Source organism: Mastomys coucha, unplaced genomic scaffold (assembly GCF_008632895.1).
Source record: "Mastomys coucha isolate ucsf_1 unplaced genomic scaffold, UCSF_Mcou_1 pScaffold5, whole genome shotgun sequence".
Classification (NCBI taxonomy): Eukaryota; Metazoa; Chordata; class Mammalia; order Rodentia; family Muridae; genus Mastomys; species Mastomys coucha.
The window spans coordinates 3,763,642-3,781,139 of NW_022196911.1; the positions used below are offsets into that span (position 1 = coordinate 3,763,642).

At 40.2% G+C, this 17,498-nt stretch overlaps 1 long non-coding RNA gene across 1 annotated transcript in view; it reads right to left on the bottom strand.

Moving 5' to 3' along the window:
• LOC116077907 overlaps positions 1-17,498 on the bottom strand; it is a 30,863-nt gene that overhangs the window by 8,793 nt on the left and 4,572 nt on the right. Inside the window, exon 2 of the long non-coding RNA XR_004113371.1 lies at positions 12,782-12,824. This is a non-coding gene — a long non-coding RNA (uncharacterized LOC116077907). The remainder of the gene's footprint in view (positions 1-12,781; positions 12,825-17,498) is intronic.

A 17,498-nucleotide genomic window follows, 5' to 3' on the forward strand; every position in this document is an offset into this window, starting at 1 on the left:
AAAAAAAAAAAAAAAAGAGGAGACTAGGGCCAGTGACATGGAAACATTTGCTGCAGGCACCTGATGGCAGTTCAATCATTAGATCCCATGGTGGACAGAGAGAACAGATACCTAATAGGTACTCTCTGATCTCCACACATCTGCTGTGGCCCATGAGTGCCACAGTATATACATAAACCTATGCACATACACACATACATGAACACACATACACATACACACACAGCATATGCACGCACATACCCATGCATACGTATACACACACCATAAGCATACAGTACATATGCATACACACAAACCATATGCATGAACATATACATGCACACACATATATACACATGCATACACACACACCATATGCATGCACATACACTTGGATACACATGCACACAATAACAGTAAAAAAAAGTTCTAAAAAGATCATAATTGTGATTTAGAAATAATTTTCCAATTTAAATAAAATGAGGGCTAGGCTCACTCTCCTTTTCCTGAGCCTTAAGTGAAAATACCAGAATGATGAACTGATACTTCTAAAAAGCACAGATTAAGCCGTAACCCATTTACCCTCTGAAGTCACAATGCCAGCATTTGATAAGGTATTAGAATAGCAACTGGCAGATTTATAGAAAGTAGAGGAATATAGGTAAACTCCTTGTTAACCCAGAAATCAGAAGAAACATGGTGGCGGTGGTCCTTCCTCCTTAAGGTGTAAGTCTCAGCGATCAAAATCATGCAGTTAATAGAGCAGAGACCATCCCCTCTTGACTGACACCAGGAGCATTTGGTCAGCAGGCACACGCTGCTGCTGGGCCATCACAGCGGCACCATAGAAAGCAAAAGAGCACTCATCTTGGCTCCTGTGTAAAAGCATGGGACATGAAATAATCCATTTGTTTTGCCAATTAACATGAAATTTCTCCTGCCACGGCAGAGCAGGTATGAACGAAGCAAATACAGAGTGGCCTGCCATGAGGATATGCATGGTGACATATCCTAATGGTTATACGTGGGTGCTGGTCATTTGGAACTGATTCTCCAGGAAACTGAAACAAACCAAAGCGGCTTTAGACAAATGACTTCCTTTTTCTTCTTTCTCCTGGATTTTGATTTCAGTACTGTCAGCCTGACTTCAACTCATTTTTCAGGAAATTCTCCATTTTGGTTTTATTTCCTCCACTCAGTTTGCAGAGCATCTTTTCCATTCTCTCCACTGTGGTGAGGAATTGACAGATGGCTATGAGAATCACAGACTTTTTTTATAAGACAGAAAAAAATGGGATGCTTAAAATTACTTTATGTTTCAACGCCATTCGAATCCTGGGATACATCATCTATCTGAAGAGACTGACAGGCCCCTTCCTGCCTTCTCCATGTGTTCTCTCACGCACACTGTCAGCCCTGACAATCAAGACTCCAGCACACAGATCTCACATACGTGAAGGAGAGAAAACCCTTCCTGCACGCAGTTTTCAAACTTTGTTCCCTGCAGACCACGTCACCAGAGTTAACCACAAAGTAGCTAGCCAAAAGGGATCCTGAACAAGCCTCCTCTGTAGGCCCTGAAAGGATCTACTAATAGCTAGCACAAATAACTGTTAGCCATGGTCTTCCGGAAGGCATGAGGCTCCTCTGGGTGGCTCAGCTTCAGGCGTTTCTTGCTTTTCTACAGGCTTCCGGAACTCTAAACTCAAAAGTTAAAGTCTACACCTACAGCATACCCATAGGCTCAACAAAAGGGTACCTGCCACTGATTGCACCCCCGTAGAAACTTGTCCTACTTCCCAGAGTTGGAACCTGGTCATCCCTTTCACTGGTGTGGTACTGGGCAGACCAGTACCCTAATGGGTATAAATGCTCAGTTCTATAACATCTTACATAAACAATCCCTTAAAAGAATATGTATATTCCAGCCCTAGACCACACGCATGTATACACTCTAATGCACACAAACACTCCCTACTGGGAGTCCTTCTTCACCAATGCATGTAACCTGTAGGTAACTCTGCGTTCTCTTGGCTGGCTCCAGATCCAAGGACCTCAGAACTTGTCACACTAAGATCCAAACTTATTGTGTGTTGAAATCCAATGAGAGGTAGGGACTCAAGGTGCGTCTTTAAAGGTTTATGTTTGGCCTATGCTCTGCATTGCATAAGAAATAGAGCTCAAAACCATGGCAAGGTCACAGAAAGCATTGTCCACAAACAAGTGACCAACTCTTAGTCCCACTAAAGACTCTCCCATGATTCCCTCTTATTCCTACCATGGTAGAGTGCTAAGTAGCACTAAGTTTATTTCACTGAAGCCTTTGGAGACAAGAACAGATGATAGACTCTAAAGGAGGCCAAGCATAACACATATAATGTCCCTTCTCTTTATACTTTTACATTCCCGCTCCAGTTCCTCCACAGGAGTAATCACCGTATTTTCTCTCCTGAGAGTTTGTTCGTTTGTTAGGTGGTGAAATCACAGCAGTGTGCGCATGCTCTGAAGTAGCCAATCAGTTTAGTTCAGACCTGTTTAATATCTTCTGACTCCACAGCCTTTCACTTCCGTGAGTATTTCGTGTGTAACAGGAGCTTCTGCAACTGAGGGAAAACTAACTTAAAATCAACCCCTATCTTCCATGCATTACACTGATGTTGAAACCAGAATTCCTCCTTTGTCTTCTTAGTTCTTTTCTCCCCCTGAATGAGCTCTGTGGCTGTGCAAAAGCAAAGTCCAGTGCCTGTTAGTAGGGAAAGCCCGTGCAGAGCTAAACCTGTGTGTGGTCAGGGGAAGGGCTGCCTTAGTCAAGAATGGGTTGGGATGACATCTGGCAGTGCTCTCAGTCTTCTTCTTCCAGACTTCACAGCAAATCTGTATGGTTGACATCCCCTACACATGTGGAAATGAAGACACCCCTTTAGTGACACCTACCACTAACCAGTTTTCAGAGTTAATGTAATACACAAAATTAACCTGTAAGCCCCGCCTGCTCAAGGACCAGGTGGCCTCCTGGAATGCTGGGAGTTGTAGTTCTTGGAATAGAAAAACAGCCTCATGGGAAAGTATTGGAGCCTATAGCTTTGTCTTAAACCCCAGAAACAATAAACCCCCTTCCCACTCAGCTGGGAAATTCCAGGGAGTTGTCTTGACCAAAATCCATCTCTTGGTCAGTATTTAATACTTAATAAGGTTTACTTCAAATTTGGCCCAAAATGGTGGAATTGGTTTTTCGCCAGCGAATCTCAGGATTAACATTAGTTGGTTAGTAAGCCAGAATTCATACCCAGGTCTTGGACTTCGGGTCCAGGGCCCTCTGGCCATCAACTGCACTGTCTCCTTCAGTGTTCTCTGCCTTTTCTCCTCCTTTGCAGTAAACTTGAGTTCTCTGTGAGCAGTAAATCTCAACACACATGGATGACTCCGACAACGAGCCAGCTCAGACATACAGAGGAGACTAATAAATAACTGTTGATTTATGGAAACCTTACCTCTGATTTGGAATAAGTAAAGGTAGGCAAGCAATTTATTGATAAGATACCCAGCAAGACCCATAGTTAGATGCTTATCCAGAGGGCTACATGTGGGATCACAGGCGAGCTGCCACGGGGTAGAATGAAGGATTTTGATGGGAGAACAGAAACTTGTAGGAGACACTAGAGAGCCAAACATGGATTATTCTGGTATCAAATGTCCTTTTCAGGGATTTCATTTAAGAACAGTTGGGTTGAAATCCTAGCTGAAATCCTAACCAGGCAGGCTATGAAGTCTAACATCTCCATCTTCCCTCTCTATCAACATCCTCAATGCAGGGATCTAAGATTTGTATTTGCTGCCAAATGTGCATTTGCATCTCCTACCTACTAAAGTAAGAGCTGAGAGACCTTCTTATTCTTCAGGATGAACTAGTCCAATAACGAAAGACATTCTTCATATCTTCCAAAATTCAAATTAAAAAAAAAAAAGAAATACAATCTACATGAGCAAATAATTTGAAGAATAACATAGCTTTCAACAGAAATAACGTGTATGAAAAGAGACACCTAGTGGGGACACATGTAAGTACAATGTTTATCTTTATTCAGTTTTTTTTATTAGATATTTTCTTTATTTACATTCCAAATGTTATCCCCTTTCCCGGTTTGCCCTCCAAAAACCATTCCCTGCTACCCCTGTTCACCAACCCACCCATTCCTACTTCCCAGTCCTGGCATTTTCCTATATTGGGGCATCGAACCTTCACAAGACCAAGGGCCTCTCCTCCCTTTGATGTCCAACAAGGCCATCCTTTGCTACATATGCGGCTGGAACCATGAGTCCCACCATGTGTACTCTTTGGTTGATGTTTTAGTCCCTGGAAGCTCTGGGAGTACTGGTTAGTTCATATAGTTGTTCCTCCTATGGGGCTGCAAACCCCTTTAGCTCCTTGAGTTCTTTCTCTAGCTCCTTCATTGGGGATCCTGTGCTCAGTTGGCTGACAGCATTCTCCTCTGTATTTGTCAGGCACTGGTAGAGCCCCTCAGGAGACAGCTATATAAGGCTCCTGTCAGCAAGCACTTGTTGCCATCCACAATAGTGTCTGGGTTTGGTGACTGTATATGGGATGGATCCTCAGGTGGGGCAGTCTCTGGATGGCCTTTCCTTTAGTCTCTGTTCCACACCTTGTCTCTGTATATCCTCCCATGGATATTTTGATCCCCCTTCTAAGAAGGACCTAAGTATCCACACTTTGGTCTTCCTTATTCTTGAGCTTCATGTGGTCTGTGAATTGTATCTTGGGTAGTCTGAGCTTCTGGGCTAATATCTACTTTTCAGCAAGTGCATGCCATGTGTGTTCTTTTGTGATTGGGTTACCTCAGTCAGGATGGTATTTTCTAGTTTGCCTAGGAATTTCATAAATTTGTTGTTTTTAATAGTTGAGTATTGTGTGAATTATCACATTTTCTGTATCCATTCCTCTGTTGAATGACATCTGGGTTGTTTCCAGCTTCTGGCTATTATAAATAAGGCTGCTATGAACATAGTGGAGCATGTGTCCTTATTACATGTTGGAGCATCTTCTGGGTAATGCCCAGGAGTGGTATAGCTGGGTCCTCAGGTAGTACTACATCCAGTTTTCTGAGAAACTGCCAAACTGATTTCCAGAGTGGTTGTACCAGCTTGCAATCCCACCAGCAATGGAGGAGTGTTCCTCTCTTTTCACATCCTCTCCAGCATCTGCTTTGATGGATGGTTCAGCAATTAAGAGCACTGACTGCTCTTCTAGAAGTCCTGAGTTCAATTCCCAGCAACCACATGGTGACTCACAACCATCTGTAATGGGATCTGATGCCCTCTTCTGGTGTGTCTGAAGTACATTTACTATAGGGACTAAGAAGTGCCCCCTTCAAATTCTGTGACTTTGCATGGATTTGAGTTTAAGACAGCACCTTCCAAACTACTAGACCCATAAACCAAAAAATAAAAAAATCTGTAAAAGTGCATTTGATGTTTATTTCTGAAGAAAGTATTTGTTCTTTTGTCTTTTGGATTTGGCTACCAACTTGAGTCGAGTCTCAGAAAGTTCATACAGGCATTGTCATGCAGACAGCACAGAGCAGCTAATACTGGACACCCACCTTCCCCTCCCCTTCCTGTATGCATATGTGCTGACTTTTGTTTTCAGCTCTCAGCAGACGTTGCAAGTGAGATTTTCCATTTGTCTAGGGGCTGATGTATTCTGGTTTACAATTGGGTAAAGCTGTGACTGGGTTTATTTTCCACCTGGCTTCCTGTGGTCCCTGCAACTTCCTGTCATCCACCCACTACCTCTGCCCTTCAGTTCTGTTGTGCCCGCCCACTTGCCCGGCCCTCACTTTCTCCCTGTGCCCACCACCCTGCTTTTAACCTACGCCTAACAACTAACTCTTTCTCCTTGCCCTCCCCTAATTTCATTTTAACCTCAAAGGTAAAAGTCACAGAGTATTTTTAAAAATCTATTTTTCCTCTGTGACCAAGGTATTAGAGTTCAGTTGTGTTAAACTGTAATTTATATGATCTTGTAGATTCAAACTCAAAGGATTTTTTTTTTTACCTTCTTTATATAGACTCTCTAAATGTTGTTCAGACTGGTCATAGCCTCAAAGGATTCTTTCTGAGTCAGCTTTCTCAGTATTTGGAACTTTGGGCATGAGCCCCTCTTTCTCTTCTCTTTCTCTTTCTCCCTCTCTGTTTTCTTTATGTGTTATAATATTTTTTAAATACTAGATAAATTATACCTGGAAAGGTTAGAGAGTCAATAATTTTCTCTGATTTCCTGGATATATATTTTTTTAAAAAGTAGATTTTATTTATTTATTTTATGTATATGAGTGCACTGTCCCTCTCTTCAGACACACCAGAAGGTAGCATCCGATCCCATTACAGATGGTTGTGAGCCAACAATGTGGTTGCTGGGAATTGAACCCAGGACTTCTGAAAGAGCAGGTAGTACTTTTAACATCTGAGCCATCTCTCCAGCCCATATATATATATATTTTTAATTAGAATTTTGACTTTTACAGACTAATAAATGCAAAAAATGGCAAGTATGTGTGTGTCTGTGTGTGTGTATGTGTGTATGTGTGTGTGTTTCATAATAGATGCTCAGATGCTAGCCTGGTGGGCAATGTGTCCATATTATATTAATCAATGCATGTATTATTTAGTTTATCTTTACTTTTAACCCACATCTAAATGTGATTTTTGAAGTTAATGATTCTAAGTTGAATATTTGGAAATGATATTGGGATAATTGTTATTAAGTTAAAGCATGAAATGTGACCCATATTTGAAAGCATGTCAAAAATCAAGTGATCATAGATATAATATGGAAAGGGAAAGAAGAATAGTTCTAGAAGACAAGACAGATATCCCGTGGCCTTAGGATGGTAGAATATATTGATAATCACTATTGGTTTTCAGTAATGGTCGTGGCATCCCTTCATTTAGTTATGCTTTTTTAGCAGCTCCCAATGATATTAGATAGAATAGTAAATTTATCCATGGCAATGTAGTATATGTTTTCTGAGATAATGTGTTTTCTTAGGCATTTGATTTTCACATTATTCATTACATGAGGAACTATTACTCAATTTAATATAATGACCACACATTTGGTAATTTTCTATATTTACATGTTTGTTTTAATATTCCATGTTTAAGATTCTACATGTTAAATTCTATACTCAGAAAATATTTGAAGTCTTAATTACTTCTTTTTTTTAATCATCATAGCCTTTACTAATTCTTTTACAAGTGTCTCCAATATTATGTTGTTGGACAGTAGCAATAAGCATCCTTGACTTATTCCTCATGTCAAAGGGAAAGGTCCCAGCACTTGGTCATCATGTGTGTCTTAGGGGAATGAGGAACCTGCTTCCTAATAGTGGCCCAAGTCAGGAATCCAGGGAAGGCTTGCTTGGCAGTTAACCTGAGACCTTTCTGTGTGGTTAAGTTTGGCAGGATGGCTGCAGCTACAAGTTTGACTACTGAGATCATGTTTTTAGTGATGTACCTGGAGCCTTAGGGTTCCTGGGCTTCTTTCCTAGGTGGTACGTCAACCCACCCAGATCCATGCCCAAAGCTTGAGTCCATCTGAAGGGCATTCTTGGAATATTTGGACTTTGAAATTAAGTTCAGCTTTCACTAGAGGAAATGGTCACTTTCAGATGTAAAAATCGTATGAGTGGTAATGTGGGGTAGGTTTGAACCTGAGAATTTGTACACAAGGAAAGGACAGAAGGAAGTGCACAAAATGTAAAAAAGGCTTTGCCTGTTGTGCCTGAGCCCCAAGCACTGTGCTTGGCACATGGTCCATCATGACTGATGAATGAATAACAGCTTTTGTTGTTATTAATGAGGTATGAGTTCCATCCTAAACCCTATGCTTGCTCTTGTGTCAGATTGGTGAGCTTATGATGAACAGGACCACAGAGACAGGGAGAGTCACTTCCCGAAGTAAAAGGAGCCAGTGAGATATAAAAGGAGATGCTTTGGATAAACATTGAGACATGCAGGCCTGTGTGCAAGTAAACAAATTTATTTCTTCTCAATAACCCCTCTTTTTTAAAATCTGTTCCTATTAAACTCAGTAAGCTAAAAATGTGAAATTAGGGGCTGGCACTAGTTGCTCTTGCAGAGAACACGGGTCCAGAACTGCCTGCAACTCTAGGTCCAGATCTCTACTGCCCTCTCCTGCCCCGCCTCGCCCCGCTCCTGCATGCACGTGGTGTACATAAGTTCATGCAAGCTTGCATCCATCCATACACGTAGATAATAAAATAAATAATCATTTTAATGTTAATTTATTACTAAGGTATTCAAATAACTCAGCTACCTAGTAAAGTATGAGAACAGACATGTATGAAAGATTTGGGAAAGTTGCGTGTAGACGCAAAACTTTTACAGTAAATGTCATCCAAGAATAAATGAGTCCTGAAGCTTCCAGCTCCTTCTCTCCTCCCTTAGTTCTCTGCGTGTTTGGGAAGGCAGTGTGAGTAACTACAGCCAACAGTCCTGGCAGAGGTAATGTGTCGCTTACAGTTCAGAGAAGGCTAGCCTGCATACTTTCTTCCCCATGGTGGCAAACCCCCTTGAGGTCATTTACTGACAAGTAGTGCCACAACACGGCAGAGTTTGCCTCAGGCCATATCCTTGATGGCCTCCAAAGCTGGGATCCCTCCTGCTCTCACCAACAGGCACACTGCCTGGATTTCTTACCCATTCCGTGTGGGTAAGAAATAAAGGCTCTAGGGGTTAATTTCATTATCACCTCCGGCATCTACCAAGAGCTCCTTGTGGCTCATTAATTATTAACAAAACTCCTGAGATTCTTGTTAAGATCTGTTTATATTTTCTCCTGCGTAAGCTGATACCCAAGGCAGTTAGCTCCCTCTTAGTGATTTTATTGGGAACAGTGCTGATGGTTTCACAGAGGACAACAGGCTGAATAACAATGGCAGTGTCAGACTAGAAGAAACTTTTGGGACCCTGAGAACTTTACTCCCGCTCTCCAAATTTCTTACCATCTACAAAGTAGTACAGAACTCTTTCTCAGAAAAAAAAAAAATGTATCCCCTACTCATTTGTAGAAATAATTTCAAAAGATTTTGAGATCTCCAGCAAACGCCTCATCAACTGGATTCTGCCCTTGGGAAGCTATTTTCCTATTTTTGAGCATATAGGAAGGAAAAGATTTTGTTCACTAGGAAAAAAATAACCACACAAATGTCAATCTGACCTCTCAATAACCTACACAGCTTGTGGAGTCTGCCTCTAGCTTGTCTATCCTTGCTTTGTAACCCAGATGTCTCGATCCCGTTCATAAAGTCATCTCCTGTGCAAAAAAAAAAAAAAACCTTACTCAAGATAAGAAGCATATGTGGTCATCTATATGTGGTCCTCTATCCCTTTATCACCAACACACAAGATTTTAACACAGAGTTTGGATTAAGAAACCTTCCATCTACGTTGCTTCTCTGCTAAAGGAATGCAACTTGGCCCCACACATTCAGTTCTGGAAAAAGTCCACTGATGCCCTAAGTCACTTGGTAACATAAATCAAATCAAGTAGGTCTTAGAACGGAACACTGGCAGACACAACAAGAAAGACAGAATAAGAAAAACATAACCCTGTGTTCATAATTGCATACTCACAAAACTCAGAATATTCACTGCCCAGCAGGAATATGTCAAAATAATTAGGCATTTTATGCTTCGGAATCCTGGGAAGGACTCAAAAATAGTCGTGGGCTGAGAAACGTAGACACGTGTGAGTGAGAACTGAATATGAATCGCTGGCTCCCACTACACATGTTTAGACTGGGCAAGCTTCCTTCACCGTGGCTTTACTGGCCTCCCCTAAGGATGCAAATTGATAGAATATTTGTTGCATTAGCTTAAGGACGTCTCATAAGCTTAGTGGCTGCTTCAACTCCTTCTCTTGGAACCAGTCAGTTAAAAAAAAAATATATTGAAATCACTTTTTCATACACTGTGACCCAACATGTGTGGATCATCCTGGGGAGGCAATGAGAGACAGATGAGAAACGGAAGCAGCGATGCCAAGAGCTACCGCCAAGCAATAGAATAGGCTCACGTGGGCTTGAGTGGGAAGCAGAGGGGAGTCTGTGTGTTGCCTTCGAGTCGGCTTCAGAGGGAACCAGAGCAGCCTGGGATGATATGAACCAACTGTTTGGAGAGTCCAAAGCTCAGCACAAGAGTCACTTTACTCTGAAAGGCCAGAAACCTGTGGGATTTGGTATTAAGTACACAAAGGCCTGTAAGAGATAATCTTCCCCCTGCTGCTACAGGAGCCTTCAGGACCAGCCTCGCAAGCACTCACTTTATTATGTGCTGGGCATTCTTCTAAATACCATCTTTGTACTAATTCACTAATCCCTGTTCCAGCCTTAAGGGGTACTAGCCACCCCCTACCCTGTCCTATTAAAAAGAAAAGAAGTTGTCTGACCTCCATACACTAGTCTTGGCATATTCTCTTCCCCCGCAACAATAATAATAATTTTTGAAAAAGAAAATTAGTCACGGAAAGGTTACTTCCAAAGGCCAAGATGGCACAGCTGATATGTCTGAGACAAGATTCAGTCCCAGCCATCAGCATCTAGAGCAGCGGTTCTCAACCTTCCCAGTGCTGCGTGCAACCCTTTAATACAGTTCCTCACGCTGTGGTGACCCCGATCACAAAATAATTCCCATCGCGACTTCATAACTATAATTTTATACTGCTATGAATCATAATTTAAATATCTAATATACAGGGTATCTCCACTCTTGAAATGAGTCTGATTTCTCTTCAAGATAAGCATTCGACAAATCTTTTTTTTTTTTTTTTTTTTTTTTTTTTTTTTTTTTTTTTTTTTTTTTTTTTTTTTTTTTTTTTTTTTTTTTTTTTTTTTTTTTTTTTTTTTTTTTGGAGACAGAGTTTCTCTGTGTAGCCCTGGCTGTCCTGGAACTCACTCTGTAGACCAGGCTGGTCTTGAACTCAGAAATCCACCTGCCTCTGCCTCCCAAGTGCTGAGATTAAAGGCATGTGCCACCACAGCCAGGCCAGACAATTCTTTTAAAAATTAAATCATCTAGTTTGGTCATTGATGGGAGAGCCAGTTGCTACTTTATATCAACACAAGACATTATGTAACAAGAGATTTTAGAGCCTGTCCAATCAGCAAAGGTTCCCCTTGTGACATGCCTTTCTCTGATAATGATTCTGGCTCTAACTAGATGTTTTTCATAATAGAGATGCCCTCACCTAAAAATTCTTCTAGAAAAAATACTTGACTTTTGAAGATGGTTAAGTGGCTCATTTTCATTAATACCTTAGGAAACCAGTTCTGTAAACCATCAGTGAAAGTATAAATATGCAAGGTATTACTTAAATTACTCAACATAACACCCAATTTTAAAATAAAGCATTCTGTACCAAAGAAGGCAAAAATCTAACTACTATGAACTATCTCATCAAAAATTATTCATATGGGCCTAAAGGCATAGCTCAACAGTTGAGATCAATTGATGCTCTTGGAGAGGACCCAGGTTCAGTTCCCAGCACACAACTGCACAGACAATTAGTAACTACTTGTAACTTCAGTCCCTAGGTATCTGCTGCCCTCTTCTGGCCTCCACAGGTACTTACATTACTTGACACCCATACAAACACATATACATATATGCATATACAATAAATGATTTTTAAATGCCTGTCTCTTATACACATGTCAAAACAATAAGAATATATATTTGAAGACATCTGAACACCTGAGCTATGCACCAACATTGACTTTCACATCATGGATTTAGACACCTGCACCCAGCCCCACCACGGGCTTTAGTTACTACAAACTAAAAGGAGATCTCAACTAAAAAGATGGTGTGTTGCTTCAAACGTAATAGCCCATGTAATTGGAAATGGTAGAAACTACATATTTGAGAGACTCCTGAATATTATCATTTCCTGGCTCTCAAAAAGGTAAGAGTATTTAGACTAATATATTCTGAACACTTACCACAAACAACTTTAACTTTATCCACAGAGATATTACATTTTGAAGTAATAAATCCATTGCATTTCCCTACAAGCTTAGAATTATGATTCATCTTTTTAAAGATAAATAAACCAATAAGGTATTATATGAAACAGCTGAGAACTAAAATATATAATCTTTCTTAAGTTATTTTATAAATCAAAAATCAAAGGAATAGCAAAAATATGTATACCTATAATCATAGAATCTTGGAAAGGTCATTAGGGTTAAATTTTAAATTATAGAAATATCTTTTAAATTGTTATTGTTATCTGTTTCATTTCATCTTAATTATTCATAAATTTATAATAATAAATACCTACTTATAGAACATCTAACTTGGATGTGGGCATCTAAACCTACAGTTGTTCACAAAATTGAATAGTCCCATGATATGATCCTATAGTGCTTAGCCGGTTAGAGTAAACTCTACTCAGACTGAGAGGATAATAAAATAATTAGCCCAAAAACATTAACCCATAAATAAATCAACAATTTATCCCTTGTAAAATAATCACTGCCCGGAATTCATTTCAGGTGAAATCCAAAGGTAAAATGGAATTGTAAATTTGCCAATACTTTTACCATTCCTCTTCATATTAGCCTGGGAACAAACATGCTTACTTTATTCTGATTTGGCTCATCAATTAGAATAACAAAGTACTGAGTGGGATTTGCAGGTTATAAAGTGTCACTCAAAGAAAGAGCTAGCTATCTTCAGAGAGTTTTTGATTACATACCAAATTGTTGCGAAGCTCCTCAATCCAGGCCCGCTGCTGCTAGCTATACAAGACAAAGCAATAAAGGATGTTTTTAGATTTTTCAGCTACTTAGGAGGAAATGAACATCATGCATATCAACCCGAGAACAGATGACAAGAGAGGGGGAGGTTGTTCAGTGTGGAATGGCCAAGGGCCTCTCCCAGAGAACTAGCTGTCTAGTTTCATCTCCTCTGAAGGAGGACATGAGTGGTGAGCAGGGGGAAATCTCGGATCCCCAGAGCTAGGTGCTTGGTGCTATAATGGATAGTGTGTTCTCACTCTGCACCCAGACTCAGGCATGTCTCAACTCTACTTTTACATGCTCTGAAAATGTGCACATGGGGCAGATAGATGACTCAGCAGTTACAAGTCTTTGCCCTTTTTCTTGTTTGTTTGTTTGTTTGTTGTTTGTTTTTTGAGACAGGGTTTCTCTGTATAGCCCTGGCTGTCCTGGAACTTACTCTGTACACCAGGCTGACCTTGAACTCAGAAATCTGCCTGCCTCTGCCTCCCAAGTGCTGGGATTAAAGACGTGCACCACCACCGCTCTTTCCCAGTTCAGTTCCCAGCACCCACATGGTAGCTGACAACTTTCTATAGCTCTAATTCCAGAGAATCTCCTGCCTCCTTCTAGTCTCCAAGAATAGCAGGAATCACAGGGTATATTTACATACATGGAGACAAAACACTCATACACATTTCTAAAAGAAAAGAGAAGATGTGTTCTTGAGTTTAGAACTTCCATCCATTTTCCTCAAATCTTGCCAGTGGGAAAGTGTTTCAAATTATTAATAATAATCAATTCATTGTCCAAACTACATATTTGTATAAAATGTAGATTATTCTTCTTTAAAAAAAAACTATACAATTCTAATTTTCCTAATTGTCTCAATAATGTCCTTTCTGGTCTAGAGAATTTGTTGCATTTCATCTTAAATCCAGGCTCCAGTCAAAGATCAATACTTACTTTATATGTGGTATATCTTTAATATCTATCAGGGAGCTATTTCCAGGAGCCTGTGGATATACCACTGTCAAGGATACTCCAGTGTTTTACGTAGAATGAAGCATGTAACACCCCCCCCCCGTGTATTTTAGACCTCTGGGTACTATGGATAATGCAATATGAACACTTCATAATAAGATACTACACTGTCTTGCTTAAGAAATAAGAACAAGAAAGTTCCTCATCCTATACAAGTGCAATTCTGTTTCTGCCTGAATCCTTGGGTATAGAGAACATGACTATTATAGAGTCAACTGCACCCTTCCATGTCTACAATATCTTTTTGGTTTGGGTTCCTTTAGCCCTCCAGCTGGATTTGTCTAAATGTTTCCTCACAACTACACCTAGATCAAACATTTGGACTCATGGGCTAGGATATCTACGTTCTTTATATACATTTTAAAATTATACAATAGACTGTACATTTTGTTTCAGTCATAGTTACATTACATAATTTCCTCCTATAAAGTAGAACAGTGTCTGCTTCTAATTCATAAAATTTCTTTTGACATGGATAAATGTGCTTGATTTGTACTGCCATTCCCCTGAGGTGGGCATTTTTAAATGATCTTTCCTGTTTGAATGGAAATGTATGCACATTCATAGAAGCAGTAAAACTGCTTCTGCGGCCAAAATTTAAATATAGACATGACATACCTATCACCCTAAAGCAAGGAACCTTCTATTTTCAGTCTAAAGCATTTTTCCTCCTCTCTCCATTATGCAAAGGTTGTGTTTCGAAGCTCTTGTTTCATTGTGTTAAACTGCAGAGCAGTGTGACATCATCCTTTAGCTCAACAGTTTCTACTTGCTCTTTGAAATGATCTCGGTTAAACTAGAGACAGCATCCGAGTCAATGGGTGCTGTTATAAGAGGCATAGTAACTGTATCAACTGCTCAGTTATCAGTTTCCCTTTACGTTCTTGTCTCTGCATTTGATGCACATAAAATCTCACATCTCCATTCCTTCCCTGGACAGACTTTATGTCATATCATCCCCCTTCCCCAGAGAGAGGGAACAGCATTTCAGGATAAACACCAACAACTCTACAAGAATTTCTTAGCATGCTAAATTAATTCATTTTTCTTCTTCTCCTTGGAGTTTGTTCCTTATGATTCTTCTGTTTGGTTTCAGATCTAGTCAGGGAAGGTTTGAGTCACAGTCAATAGTATGTGTCTCTAGGCAGACAGCCCAGCCAGGCAGAACGCCTGCAGGTTCCCATCCTGGAAGGCTATAGTTCTGGCCACCTTCAGGAAGGACAGACTATGGTTGCTATGTAGGTGGGACTAGACACAGAATGCTGTCTTCCTTGTTCTGCGTTTGGAAAGCTCTTGAAAAAAATGGGTGTTGTTTTTCACTGATGAAAACTATGTTACCATCTCCAGAAAGCCTCTGCTGACATGACATACAAGGACCCATTTAGTCTCTCATCCATGTGCAATTTCCTTAAGGCTCAGCAATTTCAATAGCTCATTTCAAAGTGAAAGAGTAATTTAAAAGGCCCAAGTAATGAGCATGACATTACTGTCCTTGTCCAGTGTCCAATTTCATAGAGAAGTCAGGACAGGGCCCTGAAATACATCCAAGGAAGGAACTGAATGCCTTTTCAATAGTCAGAGTTCTTCACATAAAACAGGATTTTCTTTAGAACTGGCATATTATGCACTCCATTAAAAGAAAAAATTCTTTGTTCCAATTCGAAGAAAAAACATTCTAGCCCTTCATTTGAATTAGATTCTAAGCCAAACACAGTAAAAGAGGCTGCAGTGGGAGTTATGCCTTGAGTATATAAATTGCTCCAAGACAGGTAGGTGCGAGACATTCCAACTGCGAAGCCCTTGCTAGGATATATTCTTCCTTCCCCTCCAACTCCCAACATACTCCTATTATCTTCAGATAATGGGAAGCTGCCTGCAGTTAATTTAATCACTGTGATTTCCTAAGAAATGAAGACTGATGTCTTTTGAAAATTAGTCCAATTTTATCTTTGAACATGAGTTTAAAACTGTTAAAATTACTACTTTCAATAATATATTAACCTCCTAAAGGGGTATTAGTTATTCTCACAATCTTTCTAAATTAAAAATATATATATATGATATCACTGCCCAAGTTTTTGTTGTTCTTGTTCAATAAAAATACAACTTTAAGATGCAATTACCTTTAACACTTTTCTTGAGTTTAAACCCTTCAGGTGTCATTTAACCTTTTTCAAATGAAGCCTGAAAAATAGTTTTTTCTTTCTAAATACAAAATGGGAACAAATCCATTTTATTGTCTTATATAAAATCAAATTGAAATTAAGTAGAAGATAAATAGAAAAAGGGGAGGTGGGAACAGAGAGATGATTCAGTCAGGAAAGTATTTGCTTTGCAAATAAGCATGAGGGTATGAGCCCCCGGCTTAGAACACACAGTAGGGGCTTGGGGGAGAAATGCAAGGCTTGGGGATTATGTTTGCAATTCCAGATCTCTAGGGACCCCTGGCTCTCTAGTCTAGTCTACTTAGGAATTCCAGGACAGAGAAAGACCCTGTTTTAAAAAAAAACAAGGGAAAGATATTTGAAGAATGATCCAACCCAAGGTTGATCTCTGATCTCTACACATATGTTCATGCTCACTCACAAATACACACACACATACACACACACACACACCCCTAGACTAAAGAAATCTTACAAGAACAACAGTGGTAACAGAAATAATAGCAAAGTTTTTGTTCTGATGATCAAATCACTTGTGTGTGTATGATGCTGAATGCTGGACATATTACCACTCCACTGCTCATGAATGATTACCTATGTGGTCCCCAACCTTCTTTATACACACACATGCACGTGCATTCCCATGCACACATGCATATACATATGTGCACACACATGCATCCTTTCTGATGATTATTTAGACAATTTTGTACAGTGAGCTATACTCCCCCTTTGCCTCTAGAGAAGAAAACAGAGGAGAACGTGGGCTAGTGACCTCTGCATGAGGAGCCCCTGCCTCTTTCCAGGCTGCCACACTTCCTTGCTTGCTTTCTCTGTGGCCAGGGTCCCTTGGCTCAGCTTCCAGCACCAGCTTCCGCAGTAGTCTTTAATTCATCAGTCACATGTGGGCATATCTAAACTACAGGGCAGGGGCATTTAGCCCTTCTTCCCAGACTTCTCAGATCTCATGCCATGTAACTGGCCATGCCTCTGAATCCCTGAACTTTCTGAGCTGGCTCAGCCTTCACCAAATATTCTCTGCCCCAAGAGGAAACCTCACGTATGCCCACATTTAGCAACTGCTTGTCTTCGTTGCAGTTTGGCAAGTCATGACAAAGGTTTTCTTCCTTGCCGCTATTCAGAATGATAGATTTCTAAATAATCACCATATGAAGATACAGCCTTACCACTGTGAATTCTCTGTATGGGTTTGTTAAGAACAAAGAAACGCATGAGAGAAGGGAAAGAAAGGAATGTTATTGTTAGACTGACCAGCCAGCTAGCCAGGCCATGTAAGGAAGGAAGCACAGGAGAGGTCTGCCAAGGGAAGAGAGGGTGAAGAAGGCAAGGAGCTACAAACAAACGCTGCACGGTTTGGCCAGTCTATGTTTTAGCTCACTCTCATGTATTTGAATATCTGTAACTCTAGATTCTCTCAGGGTAGAGATTCTTGATTGCCATGTACTAACATTCAGAAGATAAAAAA